This window comes from Lepus europaeus, chromosome Y (genome assembly GCF_033115175.1).
Source record: "Lepus europaeus isolate LE1 chromosome Y, mLepTim1.pri, whole genome shotgun sequence".
NCBI classification, from domain to species: Eukaryota; Metazoa; Chordata; class Mammalia; order Lagomorpha; family Leporidae; genus Lepus; species Lepus europaeus.
Window position 1 is genome coordinate 11,316,447 of NC_084851.1, and position 23,360 is coordinate 11,339,806.

The window sequence follows — 23,360 nt, forward strand, 5'->3', positions numbered from 1 at the left end:
TGCGTTTTGGTCTTTGCAGGAGGGGCTTGAGGACGGGAAACGTTCATCAAGTGCCTGTCCAGTACTGCATGGGTGTCACCGTGCAGTGTGTGATCTGTGTTATGTTTCTCCTGTCGCTCAGTTGTAAGGATGCTGTACTCATGCTTCAGCCGCAGCACTTAGGACGTGCCCGGTAAATCTGCACGTGGAGAGGGCAGCAGCGAGGAAAGAGGGAGCACTGTCAGAGCTGCCGCCAGCTGCCTCTGTTGTGACACAGCCCCCCCCACACCCAGCACAGGAGCCGGGGGAGTCCTCCCTCTGTCCCCAGGGCCCTCACTGGGCGCCTTCAGAGAGAGACCCCTGCCTGCCTTCAGGCCCCCTTGCATGCTAGCTCACAAGTGTTCAAGTCCCCCACCCCGGCATGTTTCTTAAAAGAGTAAATTGACTGCTGGCCCTGTCTCCACCTCCCTCTCAATCCTCAGCACACGGCAATCTTGCGCCCACCCCCTCCACTCCTCTGGAAATGCTGTCAGTGAGGGCTGGGAACCCTCTTAATTCAGCAAACCCTGCTGTCCCCTTTCCACCCCCACCCTGTCCGACCTCCGGGTGACTCTGCATCCCTAGTTCCTCTTTTTCCTACTTGGAACTCCCCTGGCCTAGAGCCTAAGCAGCTGTCTGCCCCCTGCTCCTCTGCCTCTCCTTTTAGCATGTAAGCTTGGCCATCCTCGTGCCTTGAAGAAGCCAGCTAAAAGCGGTGGCCCCTAAGCCTCTGTCCCTACATGCTGCCCAGGCTGATCCTGCAGCTTGTGGAGGGTGGGGGTAATTAGAATTCATTCAGACATGGCATCACCTCCATGGCCTCAAGCCACTCACCTGTGCACTGGGTTCCTGTCTTCCAAGCCTCAGCAGGTGCTCCATGAACACCTGTCACTTTGTTGTGACACTCACAGGGAAGGGGGTGGGACGTCATAGCGTGGCATCAAAGCATTCCTTTGTTCACCTTTCTGTGAAGGGGAGAACCAAACTGCTGACCTCAACAGTAACCCTCCCCCACCAACAATCTCCCAGCCATTCCCTCTAAGTTGATGTTTTTCTCCTATGCTAAAACACTGGTATTTTCATCTTCCCAGTGATCCTCAATGCTGCATAGAGAGTGGTGGTAAAGAGAATTCACCTTCATTCTTGGCAGTCCCTGCATGCAGTAGGCCTGCGGTAGGCACACAGTAGGTCTGCAGCAGCTAGAAGCCAGCCATTCGGTGACCAGCCCCATCCAAAGTTAGAGTCAGGTTTCTGAACTTTGCTGTTGCTGTAGTGGCCATCATGCCCGACCCCATGTACGGCTGCATGCGATCTGATCACAGCTTCACTTCGCACTGGGGCTCAGCGTGCTGACCTCCAGGCACTGACTGCGCTGAGCAGCAGGAATTCTATGAGACTGCAAGGGAAAGGCGACTGAGGCAGTGTGAGGGCTCCTGGCCGGCCCCAGATGGCATGGGAGCAGGCTTTGTTCTGCCACTAGGTGGCGCTGTGGCCTTGGGTGCAGCTCAGGCTTCTCTGAGCTGGGGGTTCCTCACTGCCTTCAAGTGAGCATCTCTGGGTCATCATGGAGGTGGCATAAGACTCCATGCCAGGGAGAGCACCATAGGGAGACTGATGCCATGGTCTCTTCCTCTTCTGTATGAAGTCAGACAGGTCACCCTGCTCTGATCTGAATTCAGTAAATCTGTAGTTAGGGCCTCTCCTCTGGCTAATTTCAGGGCTGTTGAAAAGCCTGCATCTTCTTGCTCTGTCCTGACCCAGAAGAGCCTGTATCCCCTCCACTAAGGCTGTGCCTTGTCTCTGGGCCTTCCCATGTTATCCTTTCTTTGTGGGAGGTGTGGTAGCATCAAGAGCCCATGCCAGTGTCTGTGGGTGCTTGTGCTGGGGCTGGGACACAGGTGGCACATGTGGCTCACTCCAGGTCACATACAGTCACACTGGCAGGCTCAGCCAGCTTCACAAATCACCTCATATCTCTGAGTCTCAGTTTCCTTATCTGAAAAATGGGCATGCCAATGTCACCAGCACCTGCCAGGCCTGCCGTGGTTCCTTTGCACTGATAAAGTAGTGATTTATGGCTTGGAGAGATAAAGACAGGGAGAGTAAAGCACAAGGCTCCCTATCTTCCTGGTGCAGGGCTCTTAGTCCTAAGAGATGAGGAGCCGTGATGCTCATGACTGACTTTTGTGATTGATACCTAGGAGTTGCATGCCTTCACGCTCTTGGCACATGTGACTGGAAACTAGACTTCTCAGCTGCTGAGCTCCCATTTTATCCACTAAACTGCAGAGCAGGTGGTCCTGGGTGGGTCCTGGCAGACAGCAGGGGCCTCGGCTTCACCGACTCACTGCTGGGTGGGGGGGTGGCCCCTTCCCAGTCACTTAGGTCTAAGTATCTGCTGACTCTGATCACATCTGCCTTCTACTTCTTAGGAGAGTTAAGTGGATTAGCATTTGTAAAGCGCTGGATCTGTGCATGATACAGATGTGTTGGTCTACACTACAGATGCAGTGTCCAGCGAGCAGCCATGTCTTGAGTCCCGCCTTCCTTTCTTGGGGTCTTTCACCTTCTGGAAAGAGCAGTTGCCCATTTAAACATCAGCTTTGCTCCTTCACTCATCAGATACTTCTGGCTCTTGAATTATTTTCCAGCATAGATATTGGTCACTAGGGAGCAGTTCCTGGTGCCCAGCTTGCCTGGGTCAGTGCCAGAACCAGCTCACACTAGCTCCCGAGAGGGAATTATTACCTCTTCAGTGACTTCTGTGAGCCACGTGTGCTGGTACCATGAACTCTGCTCTGGAAGTTGCATTTACAGCCCGGGGATCTGCCAACGGCACTGGTGAATGCCATACTCCCCAGCTGGTGTGCAGGCCACCACTGCAGGACAGTGCAGGAGGTAGGCATGAAGCAAGCAGTTGTGTGATGATGAGATAGAGATTGTGGGAGATGCAGCCTGGCAAAGCCCCCGTGCTGGGTGAGCTTCTCAAGGAGGATTCTGACCTCACTGGGGAGGTCAGGGTGGGAGGGGCTGCCTGAGCAAGGGGCTGATGGGGGCAGCCTGCAGGGAGTGCAGCAGCGAGTGCATGGGATGGTGCTGGAGGTCGCAGGTGACCCTGGGATTGGGTGTGGAAAGCACAGCGTGGGAGCTGGGTGCCTGACGGGGAGGGGATTTTAGCAGAAGGTGACATGAGCAGGAACAGGGTTACAGGTAGGGGTGGGGGTGGAGAGTGGTGAAGAGACGGCAGCCAGGGTCCTGGCAAGACATGTTGGTGACTTAGATGTGGGAGGCAGAGGAGGAAGGGGCTAAGTGACACTTGAGTGACACTGACGAGTCATGTCTCCCTTGACCTAGGAGCTGGTGTGTGGGTGAGGGGCCACCCAAGTGGGTTCAGGGGCCCAAATATTTGGGCTGTCATCTGGAACTTTCCAAGGCACATTAGCAGGCAGCTACATTGGAAGGGAAACACCCAGGATTCGAATAGGCCTGCTATGGGATGCCAGCTGTGTCACAACAGTGGCCCCAGTCCCAAGTCTTTGCCCTTCCCAGGTGACTCAGCAGGGACCTCCCCACAACCAGGTTCAGCCAGGTGACTTGTTCTGGCCACTCCAATGAAGCAGGCCAGATGGGTGCTCGGTGCAACCCTTGGCCTGAGAAGGATGCTCCCCGGTCAGTCTGCTGGGCCAGGAGGAGAACGAGATATGCACAGAGCAGACGTGGCCCTGCTGAGGCTCCCATGGGCCAACCCAGACAGAAGCAAAGGCCCCCTAACCTGCATGTGGATGAGCAAGCCCTGCCCACCTCCACCGAGCCTCAGCCTTATGACTTAAATCTAGAGCAGGGGTGGGAACCTTTTTTTTGTTTCAAGGGCCATTCGGATATTTAGAACATAATTCACAAGCCATACAGAATTATCAATTTAAAAATTAGCCTGGGGACCAGCATTGTGGCATAGCAGGTAAAGCCACTGCTTGTGATGACAGCATCCCACTTGAGCACCAGTTCGTGTCCCCTTAGCTCCACTTCTGATCCAGGTCCCTGCTAATGTGCCTGGGAAAAGCAATGGGAGGTGATCCAGCTGCTTGAGCCCCTACACCCACATGGGAGGCCCAGAAGAAGCTCTTGGCTCCTGCTTCAGCCTGGCCCAGCCCTGGCTATTGAGGCCACCTGGAGAGTGAACTAGCAGATGGAAAATCTCTGTCTCTCCTTCTCTCTCTGTAACTCTGCCTTTCAAATAAATAAATAAATCTGAAAAAGAAACTCTGCCTACCACCACCAAAAACAAAACAAAAAAATATACCCTGTGTTAACTTACTGCCTTGGCAGAGCATGTACAGCCTGGGAGCTGACATTCCCACCCCCGGACCTAGCATCACAAAGTCTGTTCTGGGTGTTGCCAGCGTATCTTGTGCTGTTCACCTTCCCTCCTCGAAGGCTCCCCTTTGCTTCTCAGCCATGGCTTCATCACTGAAGCCTTGTTGGATGTCCAGGATCTTGCCGAACTCTGCAGCAATTTCCCACCCTCTCAACTCCCAGGCTGCTCACCAATGGGTACAGGAGGAAGGACTCACCTTGCGATCTGCATGTGGTAGATTCAGAACTGCCTGGCCCATCATCTGTAGAAGCACCACTTCCCTTAGTGCCCTTGCTGCTGGTGCTGGACTCCAACCTTACCAGGAGGGCCAGGTGGTGGTGGAAGGGGGGGCGGCCTGTTCTGGAGTTGGGCTCCCAAGCCCTCCAGCTGCTGGCTTCCGCCTCAGGCATTTCCCTTCCCTCTCTCTCTCTCTCTCTCTCTCTCTCTCTCTCTCTCTCTCTCTCTCATAGTTGTTCTTCCTCTGTTAGTCAGAGAAGACAAGATTTGTTTATTTAAGCTGGCACCTTGGCTCAACAGGCTAATCCTCCACCTTGCGGCTCTGGTACACCGGGTTCTAGTCCCGGTCGGGGTGCTGGATTCTGTCCCGGTTGCCCCTCTTCAAGGCCACTCTCTGCTATGGCCCAGGAGGGCAGTGGAGGATGGCCCAAGTCCTTGGCCCTGTACCCGCATGGGAGACCAGGAGAAGCACCTGTCTCCTGCCTTCGGATCAGTGCAGCGCATCAGCTGCAGCAGCCATTGGAGGGTGAACAAACGGCAAAAGGAAGACCTTTCTCTCTCTCTCTCTCTCTCCCTCTCTCTCTCTCTCTCTCTCTCTCACTGTCCACTCTGCCTGTCAAAAAAAAAAAAAGATTTGTTTATTTATTTGAAAGGCAGAGTTTAAGAGAGATGTCTTCCACCCACTGGTTCTCTCCTAAATGGCTACCCAGGCCAAAACCAGGAGCCACACACTCCATCCGGGTCTCCCACGTGAGTTGCAGGGCTCAAGCATTTGGGCCATCTTCGGCTGCTTTCCCAGGCTCTGAGCAGGGATCTGGGTTGGAAGAGGAGCAGCCAGGGCTGAAACCAGCACCCACAGGGGATACCAGCAGCACAGGTGGCAGCTTTATCCACTGTGCCACGATGCCAGTCTGCTCAGTCATTTCTTTTCAAAGAGAAAGTGAGAGAGAAGGAGGGAAGAGAGAGAGAGAAAGAGAGAGAGAGAATACTGCAAGAATTCCCTGTTTTTCCATTGAGATGTTTGCATGAATGAGCACAATGGTTAGTGATTCTTGTGCATGAAAGGAGTCTGAATTCCTGGTGCTGACTCTGTGGTCCTTCATAATCCTGTTCTGCAGTCTCATGCTTGCTGTGGCCCTGCAGCAGGCAGAGTGGACCTGTCCAGCCATGGACTCCAGGCTTTCCAGTGTGACTCACTATGGCCGAGCAGAGGTTTGAAGCATGCTTGCATAGAACTTGTCATCTTGTCTGCTGATGTCATCTCATCACACTGCTACCCTCCCAGCCTGGGCCCCTGAAAGAGAGAAGAAAGGGCAGCCCCAGCCAAACCTCAGACTCCCAGTGTGGAGCAGAGCTACGATGGCAGAGCCTCAGGCCCATGGCCCGGAGCAGGGCTGCACTGGCCAAGCCACAGTTTTGGAAGCGAGCCATGTACTCATGGTTGTTACACAGCCAGGGCTGACTGATGCACAGACGGCAGGCTGTGGTCAGAGCACTGTGCACACCATGGGGTGTGTGTGTGGGGGGAACTGCTGTCTATAAACTCAGAGAGGCTGAGCAGCCTGTCCAGTATCACGCAGCAGAGCCAGAATTCAGCCCGGGTTCCTGACTTAGGCTCTGCATCCCTGATACAGGCTCTGGCTTCAGTGCCTTCCCATAGATTTACCCAGAAGGCCTTGTCTTTGCCTACTTGCTCTGGGTGGAAAAGGAGTGGACAGAGGAGGAAGTTGATGTCTTCTTCCTGTCTGAGGGACACGTGTGCAGAACTTGATGCCGCTGTCCAGGCTGCCCACCTGGAAGCAGAGGCCTCACCTGGGGCCTGCCGCTGCTTCCTCTGACTCCTGGACATGGGCCTCCAAGCTGCCATCCTCTCTAAATGGGCAATGCCGGTGTGTGGGACCACACGGTGCCTTACATTCTGTGTCTCCCCGTGTTAAATCTGGTCTTCCCTGTGTCCTGACCTAATGCCCAGAGCCAGTGGCATGTCACAGATATGTGTGCTGGCCTGTGGGAAAGGCTTGCAAGAACACTGGCTCTACCAGACAACCTGTGATGCTGGACTCCAGGGGTCCCTGGGCTTGTGTGCATGGAGTCCTCACACTCCTCCACCCCAGGGAAGTCGTGAGTTTCGTGGTGACTGTGTCATCCTGTGGCCCTGGTATGCAGTGTCCTGGAGCTGTGCATAGTCCTCCTTATCCAGGAGGGCTCTGCACTGAGACCCCCAGCAGGCAAATGAAACCACAGGTGCTAAGCCCTCTCTTTCCTGTCATCCATTACCTACAATAAAATCAAATATATAAATTAGGTGCAGTAGGAAATTGACAGCAGTGACCAACAGTAGAAAAAAGATGGTGATATCCTGTAATAAAGTCTATTTAAAGCTTATGAATTATTTAAGTTTGAAATTCCCCATAATTTTGAATCACATTTGACCCTGAGGGTGATGGAAATCAGGGAAAGTGTAAGTGGAGTGAGGGTCCCTGTGTACCAGGGTGGCTGCCGGAAGCATTTCCTAGAGAGGACCCTGAACCAGAACCTGAATGACGATGACACCCATGGCCCCACATCATGGCTGTTGGGTTCAAATACTCTGATGACAGTGACACTTGAGCCATGAGTTTTCCCCTGACCCCCCCCCCCCCCAGCACACACACATTTCCACATGCACGCATGTGCACACACACACAATGTTGAATGGGGACATTTTCCTGGTGATCTGACATCCTCATACTGGACACAGCCACACAATTGCCCAAAAACCCAGCAGCTGTCAGTGAGCTCAACCCTGGGCTGTGCAGTGTTCCTTGGGTGCTGCTGGGGGCTCAAAAGTTGCCTTGGCTTGTCAGGGTGGCAGGTGCCCAAGGAGAGGTTGGTACAAGGCCCTGGGAAACACAGGGGAATGGAGAGCCCTCCTGGGGTCATCCAGAGACTTCAGGGAGGAGTTGATGTCTGTGTAAAGCTCCTGATGTCTCAGCAGACATTCAGGTGGGGAAGGGAAGGGGTGGCAGTGCCTGGTGGGCTTGGGGGAGCCCCCTGCCTAGGTCTGCTACCTGACTGGGCAGCCCAAGCTCCATGCATTTCCTCAGTGTGGCAGAGCATGACTGAGATGCCTAAGGCACATCCTGGATTCTGAGGACTTCATAGTTAAAAAAAATCTCATCAGTATTTTTAATTGCAAGTACATGTTCCAAATGATAACCTTTTGGCTGTATTAGGTCATGTAAAATTTGGTAAAATTAATCTTTTTCTTTCTTTTTTTTTAATGTGGCTCCTAGAACACTTTAAATTACTGTCACAATTGTGTCTCCTTAAAATTCCTGAGCTGAAGGGCCAGTGCTGTGGCACAGTTGGTTAAGACACAATGAGAGGGGGCTGGTGCTGTGGCATATTAGGTAAACCCACCGCCTGCACCACCAGCATCCCATATGGGCACCGGTTCCAGTCCTGGCTGCTCCAGTTCTGATCCAGATCTCTGCCATGGCCTGGGAAAGCAGTGGAAGATGGCCCAAGTGCTTGGGCCCCTGCACCCATGTAGGAGACCCAGAGGGAGCTCCTGGCTCCTGGCTGCAGCCTGGGCCATCTCTGGCCACTGCAGCCCTCTGGAAAGTGAGCCAGTGGATGGATGATCTTCCCGTCTCTTCCTCTCTCTCATTCTTTAACTCTGCCTTTCAATTAAATAAATGAATCTTTTTTTCTTTAATTTCTGTATTAAAGTTTTCACCCCCCACATTAATATATGAAGATAGGGCCTTGAAAGCAGTCATGAAGTTCAGTGAGGTCAGGTGGGTGAGGCCAGAATCCTGCATGGCTAATGTCTTGGCCCGGCATTGTGGCAAAGTGGGTTAAGCTGCTGCAGGCTTCCTTTACTGGAGTGCAGGTTTGAGTCCCAGCTACTTGAGTAAGCATCCAGCCTTTGTCTCTTTGCATCTTTTTTAAGGTCAGTTTATTTGAAATTCATTTATCTTCCATTGCTGATTCAATCCCCAAGTTGCTGAAATGGGTCAGGAGCCTGGAACTTCATCTGGGTCTCCCACGTGGGTGCAGGGGCCCAAGCATCTGGACCATCCTCTGCTACTTTCCGAGGCACTAGCAGGGAGCTGGATAGGAAGTGGAGCAGTAAGGACTTGAACGGTGCTCATATGGGATGCTGGCATCACAGGCGGTGGCTTTACCAGCTGCACCACAACACTGGCCTGCTCTCATTGAATCTTTTTTAAAAAAAGATTTATTTTATTTATTTGAAAGACAGAGTTACAGAGTGAGGTAGAGCCAGAGAAAGAGAGGTTTTCCATCTGCTGACTCACTCCCCAAATGACTGCTACTGCCAGAGCTATGCCAATCCAAAGCCAGTGGCCAAGCTTCTTCTGATTCTTCCATGTGGGTGCAGGGGCCCAAGTACTTGGGACATCTTCTACTGCTTTCTCAGGCCATAGCAGAGAGCTGAATCAGAAGAGAAGCAGCCGGGACTCAAACCAGTGCCCATATCGGATGCTGGGGCTTTAACCGCCTGCGCCACAGCACCAGCCCCCTCATTGAATCCTGACTGCCATTGTAGGTATAGAGAAGTGTGGGGATGACCATGCAGGAGGGTCTGGTGATGACTTTGGTGCCCACAGCAGGGTCAAAGGTGCTCATGCCCAAGAGGCCAGGCAGAGAAGAGGACAGTGTGTGGAGCAGCAGCAGCACTTCTGTGAGTTGTGCAGCAAACGACAGGCATGTGTGTGTCACCTCACTCCTGAGCAACCGGCTCAGATCTCAATGCACTACCCTGTCCTGCAGTGGTGCCAGGTCTGTGTCCACTGATGAAAAATGTCACCTGAATCACAGGAGGATGCACTGAATCTGCCACGGGTGGCCTCAAGCTGCTGATTTATTTTCTCACATTTCCAGAGACTGCACATCCAGGATCAGGGCACTGGCAGCGCTGGTTTCTGCCCAGGCCTCTCCTTGCCTTCCACAAGGCCATCTTCTTGCTGTGTCTTGGTCTTTTCTTGTGCACATGCAGAGTGGGTCTCTTCTTCTTCCTCTTTATTTCTTTTTTAATATTTATTTATTTATTTGAAAAACAGAGTGACAGAGAGGGAGAGGCACAGAGAGAGGGCTTCCATCTGCTGGTTCACTCCCCAAATGACTGCAGCAGCCAAGTCTGGGTCAGTTCAAGCTAGGAGCCCAGAACTCCATCTAGGTCTCCCACATGGGTGGCAGGGCCCAAGCACTCAGACCATTATCTACTACCCTCCCAGATGCGTCAGTGGAGAGCTGAATTGGAAGCAAGGCAAGTTCATGGTGCAAACACTTGAGATCCCAGATGCTAATCAACTAAGGCTCTGGCTGGATCAGGTGTGAGATGGAAGACAGTGCCAAGTCCAGGTCTGATGGACTGTGGGCATTCGGCCATGACACTGCAGAGTCCAGGTCTCCTGGCCACTGGGCATTCATCCGTGACAGCACCAAGTTCAACTCTGATGAAAACTGGGCATTCATCTGTGACAGCGCCAAGTCCAGATCTGATGGACTCGACATTTAGCTGTGACTCAGAGACTGGACACCTCTGGTGTGGGCCATTTGCTTCCCCTCAAGCTGTATGTTCTGATATGCTGTGCCCACTTCTAACTGCCCATCTGTCCTCCTCCTTGGAGAATGGCAAATGTACAGGTCTGTCACTGTCCCAAGCAGATCTTTCTCTTGTGGACTCCCTTGCTGACTCCACCCTGCAAACAGAGTGCCTTGTAATCCCGTGACCTCCAGTTTCTATTTAAGGAAACCAAGACTTTGAGAGCTGGAAGAGTCCATGTGGTTGTGGATGGGTTTAGAGACTTTGAACTGGAGTCTGTTGGCACCATAGCCACCTTTCCCATGCCCGGTCACTCACCCTTCTCATGTCACCTGGCCTCCCAAGTTCCAGGCATAAGACTGTGTTAAGATACTGCTGGCAGCTGTAACAGACAGTACCTGCAGGCTCAGCTGAGGCTTATTCTCACCTGTGCCAAACTTTGTGCACATGTTTGACAGATGGGAAGGAACCCAGGGGCTCCCTTTGCTGCGGTCTGTCACACGTGGGGCTGCCAAGAGCTTAGTTGGGAATCCCTGGGGCTGCTTGGAATAACAGAAGACAGCTGGAGTCCTGCTGAGGTAGCAGGGGACTGATAATATGCCCACCAGGCACTTCCAGGACAGAGACCCAACATGAAGTCCTAGAGGGAGAAAGCATGCCTCTGCTTCCCTCTTCTTCCCTCATCTCTCTGCCCTGCCACTGAGCCTGGATGTGGTTCCAAGGCATCTTGGGGCACAAGGGCATGGAAAACACCCTGAGGATGGCAGAGTGCATGAGAGGAGCCTGGGTCCCTGGATGACTGTGCGGACCAGAGTCACTGGGACAGCAGATGACATGCGAGAGAAACGAACTGACTGACCCATTGCTTTGGGCTCCGGTCCCTTACTGCTTGGCCTTGATGCCAAACAGGTGTTTTGCTCCTTTGGTTCACAGCAAGGCTCTGCCTCACTAAGAGGCAACTGATTTGACTCAGCTCTCAGCAGCAGCTTGGCTGGGTGGAGAGGAGTGAGCTTTGTGTGTGTGTATGTGTGTGTGCTAAAATACACACGACATAGCTTTAACCTCACCCAGGTATACGATTTGGAGGCATTAAGTTCACATGGTTGTGAACCCAGCACCGCCATCCTCCTCCAGTGCTTACCTGTCCTCCTGAGTGGAAGCTGCACTCCAGTGAAACACCAACCCTCTGTCCTCCCTGCCCCTGTGGGCCCTGGCAGCCACAGTTCTGGCTGTCCACACATCTGTCTGCTCTTTGCACCTCATACAAGTGGAGCCATCTGGCATTGGTTGCTCTGTGACCATCTCATCTCCCCCTGCACACTGTTCTTTCTCCAGGTCCCCCAGGCTGTCAGCATCTCTGCCCTCTGTAATCTCCATCCCTCATGTGGATGGACCACGCTGTGTTTCTCCACTTGTCCATGGATGGACTGTTGGGTGGCACCCAGCTTCCTGCTCCTGTAAATAATGCTGCTGTGACCATGAGTGTGCAAGTACCTCTTCCATATCCTGGGAAGGGGGAGAGACTGGAGCTTAGCCTCGGGGCCCTGGAAGTGGCTCAGACTCCAGTCACACTGCATTGGCAGGAACTAGCCTGCCGTGTGCCAAATCACCCCAAAACTTAATAGCTAAACCAACAAATATGCATTAGCTTCTGGTGTCTGTGGGTCAGGGGTGAAGGAGCAGGTTAGCTGAGTTCTGGCTCAGAGCTCGAATAGCACAGAGGGGAAAGTGGGGCAGCAGTTAAGATGCCACGTGGGCTCCCACATCCCCCTGTTGAAATATCTGGGCTCAGGTCCTGATTCCACTTCTGTTTCCAGCTTCCTGCACATGCACACTTTGGAAGACAGCAGGTGATAGCTCAAGCACTTGGGTGCTGCTCCCATGGGAGACCCGGATGGAGTTCCCAGCTCCTGGTTTCATTCTTGGCTGTTGTGGGCATTTGAGGAGTGACCCTGTAGGTGGAAGATCTTTCTCTCTGTTTCTCTCTCTCTGGCTCTGCCTTTCAAATATTTTTTTAATTAAAAAAGAGAATTTGACTCAGCCTTAAGACCTACTTCTTTGGCATAGGAAGACAAATACCACACATCCTCACTTACCTGGAGAAGCTGAAAAGATGGTCTCAAAAGAAGCAGTTGTTAAGAGAGCCCGGGCAGGGCCTGGGCAGAGCCTGGGTAGGGTGTGGGCAGACCCTGGGCAGGGTCTGGGTGGGGCCTGAGTGGGGGCTGATGTAGAGAGGGTGAGACCCAGCTCCAGGTAAAGCCCTGAGGTGCTACCCCCAGGCCATACTCACAGGTACAGCTTCTAGATGTAGCCCAGTGTCCAGTAGAGCTCTGTGTCATGGTGCGCCAGCCTCCTGTGAACCTGGTGTGCACCCCCATACCCTCAGGGCTGGTGACTGTGACACCCAGGTGCCACCTGCTGTAGTGTCAGCCTGGGGCATGAGGGTCTGCCTTCACCAGCCCTACCCCCCTCATGAGCTGACAGCAAGAGGAAGAGTGCAGCCACTGGGGATTGGGCAGGGATGTGGGCTCTGGACTGGGTCTTGGAACTCAGGGCAAGGCTGGTGAAATCCAAACCTGGTTAAATCCTAATGATGCCTGTGCCCAGGCCAGCACTGTGGATGAGGGCTTTAGACTGCCCTAATCCCAAGTACAAGTCCCCAGGCACAGCAGCTGCAGTCTGAGCCTATAGCTGCCGTGATCTGCTAGTTTCCTCCCACCTTCTTTATTGTCAACATGAAAACCTAACCAGAGCTCTCCCCTCCTAGTGAATTCCTGGCGTGCAACCCAGGTCGTAACCACAGGTGTGGAGCTCCAGGACTTACACACTTTGCGTGACTGAAACATGCCTGTGGGCTCCCACCCCTGCTTGCCCTAGCACTGCTCTTCCTGTATGCTTCCCTGAGCATGGTTGGAGTCCTCATCTGTGCGGTCTCTTCATGCAGCAGGTGCACCTGGCTGTTCCCATTAGCACAGCATCCCTGGGAGTTGTCCATGTAGTCACCAATGCCAGGGTTCCCTTCCTTTTTCAGACTGCATAGTACTCCAGTATGCGGGCAGCTGAGGTCGGGGGACATTTGGGCAATGCTGCTACAAATACAGGAGTGCAGGTATCTTTTTTGAGATCCTGTTTTCAATTCCTTTGCAGAATATACCCCAGAGTGGGGTTGCTGGAACGAATGGTGGCTCTAGATTTAATTTTTGGAGGGCCCTCCCTATTGGCTTCTATGATGGCCGTGCACCACATGTGTGTTTCATGCATCTTGTGATGATGGCTGTCTTAATTGGCATGAGGCAAAGTCTCTGTGTGGTTCTGGTGGGCTTCTACCTGAGGGTTGGTGATGCTGAGCACATCTGCCTGCACCTGTTGGCTGTGCGTTGGTCTCCTCCAGACACCTGCCCATTCAGCTCCTTTGCTCATCCTAGGATGGAGTGCATTTGTTTGCTATACTGCCATAGGAGTTTCCTGTATTTATTGGGCAGTAACCCCTCAGCAAAGGGATTGCAAATGGGTCTGCCCACTCCACAGGTTACCTTTTCATTTTATTGATTGTTGCTTTGCAGTGCATGAACTTGCATTTGATGGCGTCTCACTCTGCTTTTGCTTGGCTGCTGGTGCTTTGGGTATCAGATCTGGGGAACTATTAGCAGGACTGGAGTTTTCTGTCATGTTTTCTACCTAAGACCTTTCTGTACCAACTCGTGGGTTTGGTCTGCGATGCACTTTGAGTTAGTTTTTGTGGATGGCGTCTGATGAGGTCCTGACCTCAGCTTTTGCCTTTGGGTGTTCTGTTTGTCCAAGACCTCTGCTTGAAGAGGTTGTCCCTCCCCCAAGGGCTCTTTTTAGATGAGTAGTGAGTTCCACACAGGCCGGGAGACAGGCCAGCAGGGAAGGAGGGGGCTCTACTTTTGCAGATTGTTGGGGGGCCAAATTCTTCAGGCCCCTTGAGCCCTCTGGCACCATGGGAGGAATCCACAGAGAGCCAGTGGGCAAACAAAAGGGTCCCACAGTGGCTTAGTGATGGTCCCCTCACCCCTCCTCACACTGGGACCCAGCTGAAGAGCCTGCTTGCCAGGCCTGTCCTTACCTTGGGTAAAGGCATCTGTGTGCCCTGATCCATGTGGGCCTGGGGAGGCAGTGGCGGGGCTCCTTGGACTGCATCATGCAGGTCCCTGCTGCCGGGAAGACAGACAGACAGACACAGTAATTGCTTGCTTGGAGTCCAACTCTCTCCTCCCCGGGTGGGAGGGAGTCATATGCAGTGGTAACACAGATCCATGTGGGAGTCTGCCTTCAAACCTCTGAAATAGGGATGGTAGTAGCACCTTCTTCAGGGTGCCTTGCATATTATCCATGCTGGATGCTTGGGACAGTGTCTGAAACCCAGTGAGCACCCAGCAGCATGTGTCCCCATATCTGTGAGGGTGACCCTGGCCTGCTCATGCAGATCAGCAGAGCTGATGGCCCGTGGTTTGCCTTTGACTGATGCAGTGTCATAACACATGCTAATAGCTTCATAAGACGTAGTGAGAAGAACACAGAATTTAAAGCCAGCGGCTGGCATCCCATATGAGCACTGGTTCAACTCCCAGGTGCCCCACTTCTGACCCAGGTCACTCCTAACACACCTTGGAGGCAACAGATGATGGCCCAAGACCTCGAGTACCCTTCTGGCAGGAGACTCAGAAGAAGTTCCTGGCTCCTGGCTTTTGCCTGCCCCAGCCCCAGCTGTTGCCACCCTTTGTGGAGTGAACTAGGGGATGGAAGATTCTCTCTCTCTCTCTCTCTCTCTTTCTCCCTCTCCCCTCTCCCCTCTTCCTTCTCTGTAAGTCTGCCTTTCATAAAGATAAATAAGCCTTGGGGGCCAGCCCTGTGGTGCAGTAGGTTAATCCTCCACCTGAGGCACCAGCATCCCATATGGGCGCCGGTTCGAGACTGGCTGCTCCACTTAGGATCCAGCTCTCTGCTGTGTCCTGGGAAAGCAGTGGAAGATGGCCCAAGTCCACGTCAGTGTCTACCACCTGGGGGACTCAGCCTCCTGAGTGATAAGTTGGGGCTTGCAGCTGGTCACACACTGCTTGGCTGGAAGTAAGGTCCCCATCCATGGTGGCTGATTGGACATAGACAGACCCGGAGTACAGTGTTCTGCAGTGCAGGATTTGCTCAGCTGAGTGATAGCTTTGTGTAGCTGTGCGTGTGTGGGACTTCTCTGGATCCTGTGTTTTGTGTGCATGTGGGAGGGAAGGCATCACAGGTGTGGTGTATCAGGATTTGATGTGGATGCAGAAAACAGTGGTCATGGAGATAAAGTGTGTTGGGGTGACCCAGTGTGCAAACCTTTTCCTTAAAGGGCCAGATCCCTTGATTTTAGGTGCTGCAGCCCTAATGGTTTCCTTGGCAACAGCTCAACCCCCATCATTGTAGCAGAATAGTGAGGAGTGATCTGTAAACAAATAAAACTTTGTGGATAAAAATAGGCCAAATAGCCTGTGGGCCCTGGTGTGCCAGCCCCTGCTGTGTACTGAAATAGTTGATGCTAAAAAGCAGCAGGTACAGCTTTCGGCTTTGCTAGTGGGACAGGGGAGGAGGCTGAGAGCCAGAGCCCAGGGTGTGCAGGGGTGAATCCTAAAGATGGCTAAAGACCAAGCAAGACAGGTTTGCTGGGCACAACCATGGCCCGCCAGCCAGGGGTATTATTTCTGGAGAGTTGGGGATTCTGGTTTTAGATTATTTGCTGATTTTCCATACCAATTGCACATTCCAACTTGCTGGACACAGGAGCAGGATACTCGGCATCAACTCCTCTCACATCACTGCTCCAGGCACATCCAGACCCACAGCCTTGTCCGTGCTGTTCCTTCTGCCTGGGAAGCTCTTCTCTCTTCAGCTCTCAGCTGCAGACCACTTCCTCTAAGGAGCCCTCCCTGACCATTCACCCTAACCAAATTCTCTCTCCAGCACCCTGACAGTTTTTATCACAGCATCTTCTGCCATAAGTCGACCGTGGCTTTGGATGTAAGACTTCCATCATGAGGAAATTTTCAGGGGGTGAATGATCTGCCATCACCAGCACCCAGACCCTGGAATGGAGCAGGAAGAGCTCCTGCCAGCCCCTCCTGACCTGTCTGTAGCTGCTACTTTGAGTCCTGAGGCTGGGCCTCACTCTTCCCTGTGTGTGAGGTTTGTGTGGTCAGTGTCCTAGGCTAGGAATGCGTCCAGCACTCTGACTCCGTGTTGTCTGGGCCTAGCATCATGCATGTTTCTAGCTCGCTTCCGCAGTGTGCAGATGCTGCAGTTGGCAGGTGACAGACTCACTGTGGCCCTCAGGAATGGTGCTGCTATGGCCGTTCTGCACCTTTGTATGCAGTCCCATTGGGCAAGCTGAGACGCAGCCATATCGGACCTGCAACATGGGTCTGCTCATGCCATGGATCCTACTAGAGCTTCCCAGTGACTCTGCACCCCGTGGCTCTGCCCATTGTGCATGGGAGTTCCCTTTGCCCTAGATCATTCCCAGCTCTTGGTGTTGTGTGCCTCAGTCCTTCTGCAGGCTCTGTCTTGGAGCTATGTTGTTTTTTTTGTGTATGTGTGTGTGCATTTTGCGTTTCTCCATAAGCAGCGATGTCCGACTCGTTCCGTGTGTTTTCTGATGGTCAGAGGTCCCGCTTTGTGAACTACTGTGTCAGGTTATTGCCCCATTTCCTCATCACATGGTTTGTTTTTCAATCCAGTTACTGTAGGAATGCTTATTGAATTCTGGATGTGACTCTTGTAAGATAAAAGAGTTTTGTAAGTATCTTTTCCTGCCATATGGCTTTCTTTTTCAGTGTTTTAATTAATTTAATGCAATTGACTGTGTTAATTTTATTAAGTTTTGTGTCTTTGTTTTCAGTTAAAGAAACCTTGTGGAGCTGGTGTTGTGGCACAGCAGATAAAGCTGCTTCCTGCAACCCCAGAATCTCATATCAGTGCCTGCTGGAGTCCTGCCTGTTCCGTTTCTAATCCAGATCTCTGCTGATGTATCTGGAAAAGCAGCAACAGATGGCCCAAGTGCTTGACCTCCTGCACCCACATGGGAGACCTGCAAAAAGCTCCTGGCTCTTGCCTTTAGCTTGGCCCAGCCCCGGTCATTGTGGCCATTTGGGGAGTGAACCAGCAGATGGAAGACCTCTCTCTCTCTCTCTCTCTCTCTCTCTCTCTCTCTCTCTCTCTGTAACTCTGCCTTTCAAATAAATAAATAAATAAGAAATCTTTGCTTATTCAAAGACACAGTTTCTCCTTTGCCTTCTTATAAAAGTTACACCGTTTTCCCTTTCACGTTTAGTTCTGCTAGCCATCTAGAATTTACTCTCTCATACACTTCTGGGCTAGAGGGCGATCATCTTCCTCCTTTTCAAAATGTGGACATGTGGTTGCTGTGGCAGCACTTTCTGGAGCAAAGTGCCCTTTCTCAGTTGCACCGCTATGGCACTGCTGTTCAGGTACATGTGTGTATTCTTCCTCTGGCTCCTCTGCTTTGCTCTGTGGGTGTCTTTGTTTATCCTGGTACCAGCTCCATGCCATCTTGCCCGCTGTAGTTTTTTCTACTAAGTCTTGAAGCCTGGTGACATCATTCCACCAAGTTTGTCTTATTCTTTAAGATTGTTCTGGCTACCCTACATCTTTTGCATTTCCATAGAAATGTTAACAGTTCTTTCTCAATTTCCACTAAAAAGCCATTGGGGTTTTGTTTGTGTTTTTTTTTTAAATCATTTATTTTTTTCATTTATTTGAGAGGCAGATAGAGAAAGAGAGATCCAGTGGTTCTCTCCCCCAAAGTCCACAAGGGCTAAGACTAGGCCAGGTCAAAGTCAGGAGTCAGGAGCTCCACCCCAGTGTTCCACATGGTGGCAGGGACCCAAGTACTTGAGCCCTCACTGCTGCCCCCTGTGGTGCACATCCGCAGGAAACTGGAGGGGGGCAGGGCTGGTGCTCCAGCCCAGGCACTCTGCTGTGGGATGCTGGCTTCCCGACTGGCATCTTCACAGCTGAACACAAGCTCACCGCCTTGGGGATGTGATCGCGACCATCACTCACAGAAGCGACAGTTTGAAAATATTGTGTCTCTGGCCGGCGCCGTGGCTCAGTAGGCTAATCCTCCGCCTTGCGGCGCCGGCACACCAGGATTTAGTCCCGGTCGGGGCACCGATCCTGTCCTGGTTGCCCCTCTTCCAGGCCAGCTCTCTGCTGTGACCAGGGAGTGCAGTGGAGGATGGCCCAAGTGCTTGGGCCCAGCACCCCATGGGAAACCAGGAGAAGCACCTGGCTCCTCCCATCGGATCAGCACGGTGTGCTGGCCGCAGCGCACCTACCGCGGCGGCCATTGGAGGGTGAACCAATGGCAAAAAGGAAGACCTTTCTCTCTGTCTCCCTCTACTGTCCACTCTGTCAAAAATTAAAAAAAAAAAAAAAGAAAATATTGTGTCTTCCTGTCATGTGGAACTTTCCTCCATGTATGTAGGTCCCCTTTGATTTCTCTCAATCATGAGTCATAATTTTCAATGTAGGGAGATTGCCTATCTTTTGTTAGGTTTATTCTCAGTTTGTGAAATCTTTTCATGCTTTCATCTCGATAGTTGAAAATCATTATTTCCCATTGCTTGTGGCTTAGCATGTAATGGTGCTGTTGAATATAAGTGGTTACATGGACCCGTCTCTGCAGTGAATGCAAGGAAGAAGCCTCCAACCCCAGGCATTACCACTTGCTGTTCATGTTCCCTGCCTCCCTACCCATGGGTTGCCCCAGGTTTCCAAAGTGCTCCTTTTCTGTTGCTGAGTACCCATGGCACAGAGGCAGCAGCACCCTCACCCATTCAACTGCTGCTGGGTAGGTGACCAACCTCCAGTCCTGGACTCTTACAAATCAAACAACTGTGAACATGTATGCATAGGCTTGTCTGGGCTCTCAGTTTCTTGCTTGGGTAAGTGACCAGAAGTGAGAGTACTGGTTCCCAGGCTGGGGGTGTGGTTAATGCTTTAAGAAGCTGCAGTGTGTTTTCCAAAGTGTTGTAGATCTCAGCAGCAGAGAATGAAATTTATGGGTGCTCCATATTCTCATTAGTGCTTGGCATGATCTGACTTAATATTAGTCATAGCAGTCAGTAGGTATCTCCAACTTACTGCGTTTCCCATGACTGACAGTGTCGAGCGTTTTTCTGTGCATCTGTTTGCCATGAGTGTTTCATTAGCAGCTTTCCCCCATTTTCCCTATTCAGCTGCAGTCACAGGTCCCTGGCTGTGTGTTGGTGTTCCACACTTTTCCCCCTGGCCTGGGCCCTGCCTTTTTATTCTTATACCAGATATTGGAGAGCAACAGGTTTCAGCTTCGGTGGAGTCCAGGTCATCTGTTGCTTTCCTTTGCAATTTGGGCCTTATATGTCCTTTTTAAAGAAACCTTGGCCAAGCTTATGGTCCAGAAGGATTCCTCTCATGGCTTATTATGCAGTTTTATAGTTTCACTTTTACCTCTGGGTGTGTGGTCTTTACACAGAGAGTGATTGGTAAGAAGCTGGGTTCGTTTTTGCTTTTGAACATTCAGTTCCTCCAGGAACATCTGTCTGAAAGACATCCTTTCCCCCACTGAAACCTTTTGGCGCCTTCCCTCGAAGCCAGCTGAGGCTGTGTGTCTGCCAGTCTCTTTCTAGACTTTCTGTTGTGTTCCACCAATGCTGCATTGTTTTGCTGATACCAGAGTCAGTCTCTAAGAGGTCTTGAAACCAGGTTGTCTCAGTCCTCCAACTCTGTCCTTTTTCAAAATTTTCTAGTTTTCTAGGTCTTTGCATTTTATATGCATTTTAGAATCACTTTGTCAGTATCTACTGAAAAGCCTTATGGGGATATGATTGGGATTGATGGACAGTATGACTTGTTTGGGGAGAATTGGCATCTTAATGCTCAGCTTGCCAATTTATGCATAGTGTGTTTCTTCATACGTTTAGGGTTTCTTCTGTTTCTGTCAGCAGTGTTTTTGATGTTTACGATGTATGAATCTTGTCTACCTCTTTTTAAAAAATCTATCACTGGGACCAGCACTGTGTTGTAGCAGGTGAAACCACTGCCTACAGTGCTGGCATCCCCTATGGGCACAGATTCGAGTCGTGGCTGCTCCACTTCTGATCCAGCTTTCTGCTGTGGCCTAGGAAAGCAGTAAAAGATGACCCAAGCCTTGGGCCTCTGCACCCATGTAGGAGAACCAGAGGAAGCTCCTGGCTCCTGGCTTTGGATTGGCTCAGCTCCAGCTATTGTGGCTATCTGGGGAGTGAACCAGCAGATGGAAGCCCTTTCTCTCTCTGTCTCTGTGTGTGTGTGTGTGTGTGTGTGTGTAACTCTGACTTTCAAATAGATAAAGCTTTTTAAAAAATCTATCACTAAAGGGGCCAGCACAGTAGCATAGCAGGTAAAGCTACTGGCTGCAGTGCCGGCATCCCATATGGGCACTGGTTTGAGTCCCAGCTGCTCCACTTCACACCCAGCTCTCTGCTATGGCCTGGGAAAGCAATAGAAGACAGCCCAAATGCTTGAAGCAGAGGAAGCTCCTGGCTCCTGGCTTCAGACCAGCACAGCTCTGGCCATTGTGGCTATATGGGGAATGAACCAGTGGATAGAACACCTCTCTCTCTCTCTCAATCTCTGCCTCAGCCTTTCAAATAAATAAATAATTCTTAAAAATAGCTATCACTAAGGGTTTTTTAATTTTTATGCTGTCATTATAGGCATCTTAAAAATTGCAATATGTGATTGTTTCTTAATGGAATATAAATATATAAGTAATTATAATATGCTAACCATATCCTATAATTTTTCTAAACTCACTTATTAATTCCAGTATTTTTCTTTTGTCAATGCCCAAGGATTTTCTACAAAGACATCAACATTACCTCTAAGTAAATACAATTGTGTCCAGACTGTATGCTTCATTGCCACACTGTCTATTCTTTATGTTTCTCTCCTCACTGTGGTGGATTCTTCAGTTTAATGATGTGGGTGGAGACGGTGAGGGAGGACAGCTTGCCTTTCTCTGCTCTCAGGGAGAAAGTATAGAGCCTTTCTCCACTGATTATGATGAAATTAGCCGTGGGTTTCTGTAGAGCATCTTCATTAAGTTGAGAAAATTCCCTCCTATTCAGTTTGCACAGTTTCTATCATAAATGTTCATTGGATTCTATTGAGTGTTTCTTCAGGTTTTTTTTTTTTTTAATCTATTAGATGGTTCTGTTCTTTTTTTGTCTATAAATTCAGTGAACTAATTGATTTTTCAATTGTAAAATCACCTTTATATTCCTGGGAATAATTCCACTTGATGTGATATTTTTATATATTGAAATCATTAGGAAAATGTGACATTTTCACATCTATGTTCATGAAGGACATTAGCCTGTGGGTTTTTGTGTCCTTGTAATTGCCTGTCAGGTCAGTGCTGTTGTCCCAGCAGTGGTTGGGAAGTGATTCTTCCCTCATTTTTCCACAGGAGTCAGTGTAGAATTGGAATCACCTTTCTTAAATGTTTCACAGAAGTCATCAGAAAAGCCCTCTAGGGCTGAGGTCTTCTTTTCAGGGAGAATTTTAACCATGAATGCTAGTGAGTGCCTGACACGTGGCTATGTAGGGTGTTTATTCCAGGGTAAGCCTTGGTGGTTTGTGTCTGGTAAGTAATCTATTTCAACCTAAATTGCTGAATCTGTTGGTGGAAAGTTGTGTGTGCAAATCCCTTATTAAACCTTTCTGTCCATGTTGTCTATGGCAATGCCCCACACTCATTCTTGCACTATAATTTATTTATCTGACTTTAGAAATTACCCATTGTACTGATGTTCTTAAAGAACTAGTTTAGGTTATTTGAAATCTTCTTTTTCCATTTTCTATTTCATTGACTTTTATTTTTTCAGAAAATTTTACCTTTTTTTCCTGTTTCTGTTGCTGTCTTGGTTCTTAAGGTGGAGCTCTAGATTGAGGAACCTTTCTTCTGTCTGAATACCAGGTTTCTGTTGGCACTGAGTTCCCCTTAAGGACTTCTTAGCTGCACCGCATGGAATCTGCTGTGCTGTGTGCTAAGAACATCCTGTGCAGACTGTTTTCTGACCTCCCCATCAGCTCTTCCTGGGCCCATGGGTTAATCAGAAGCCAGTTGTTTGGGTGCCTGGTGTTTGGGGTTTCCCCAGGTGCCTGTAGATGAGTGCTAATGTAATTGTATTGGGATTTAAGAACATAATTTTTATGATGTATTTGGTTGATTTCTGGGGTGCTCACCCTGTCCCCCATGACCTTGACAGCATCACGCATTTGCCATGACTGCTTGCTGTGCCCTCAGGTTGGAAGCAGGTATACCAACAGCCCTGTTCTGCCCTCAGCCATGGTAGAGGGAGGGCAGTGCTTCATCACTGATGTCAGCTGTGCTGTCTGGCATGCTCTCACTATCTCCTTGAAGAAGTTCTCTTCTGTCCCTAGTGCTTAGAAATCTTTATTATGAGTAGGGGTTGATTTTATTAACAGCTTTTCAAAAACACCACTGAGACACGATTTTTTGCTGTTCAGAAGGTGAAACATGTTCATTGACATTCGAATGTTAAATGAGCTTTGCATTTGTAAATTGAAGCCCTGCTCAGCTGTGATGTATGCATACCACTGTGCACAATCTGCTGAGAATTTGTTCTTATTGTTCTTTGCTCATTATATGCTTGCTAGTTTTCAGTCTCTGAGTTCTGTTGGCCTCAACATACAAAGCAGGAAATATTCCCTCTTTATTTCTGGACAGGTGATGTAGGGTGGTATTTTTTAAATGATATATCTAACTGACAGATCATAATGGTATCTGGGCATGGAGCATGATGTGATGTTTCAAAGTTTATCACATAGAGTGATTAAGTCAAACTGACATGGACGTCTGTCGCTGGGTGCCACCTGCAGTGCCAGCACCCTAAACTCAAGCACTTGTCTGAATCCCAGCTGCTCTGCTTCCCAGCAAGCTCCCTGCTAATGTTCCTGAGAAATCAGCAGGTGATGACCAACTAACTACATGGGATCCGGCCATTCACACAGAGACTGGGAAGGAGTCCCAGGCTCCTGGCTTTGACTTGGACCAGCCCTGGCTGTTGCGGCCATTGGAGGAGTGAACCAGTGAAGGGAAGGTCTCTGTGTGTGTGTGTGTGTGTGTTTCTCTTT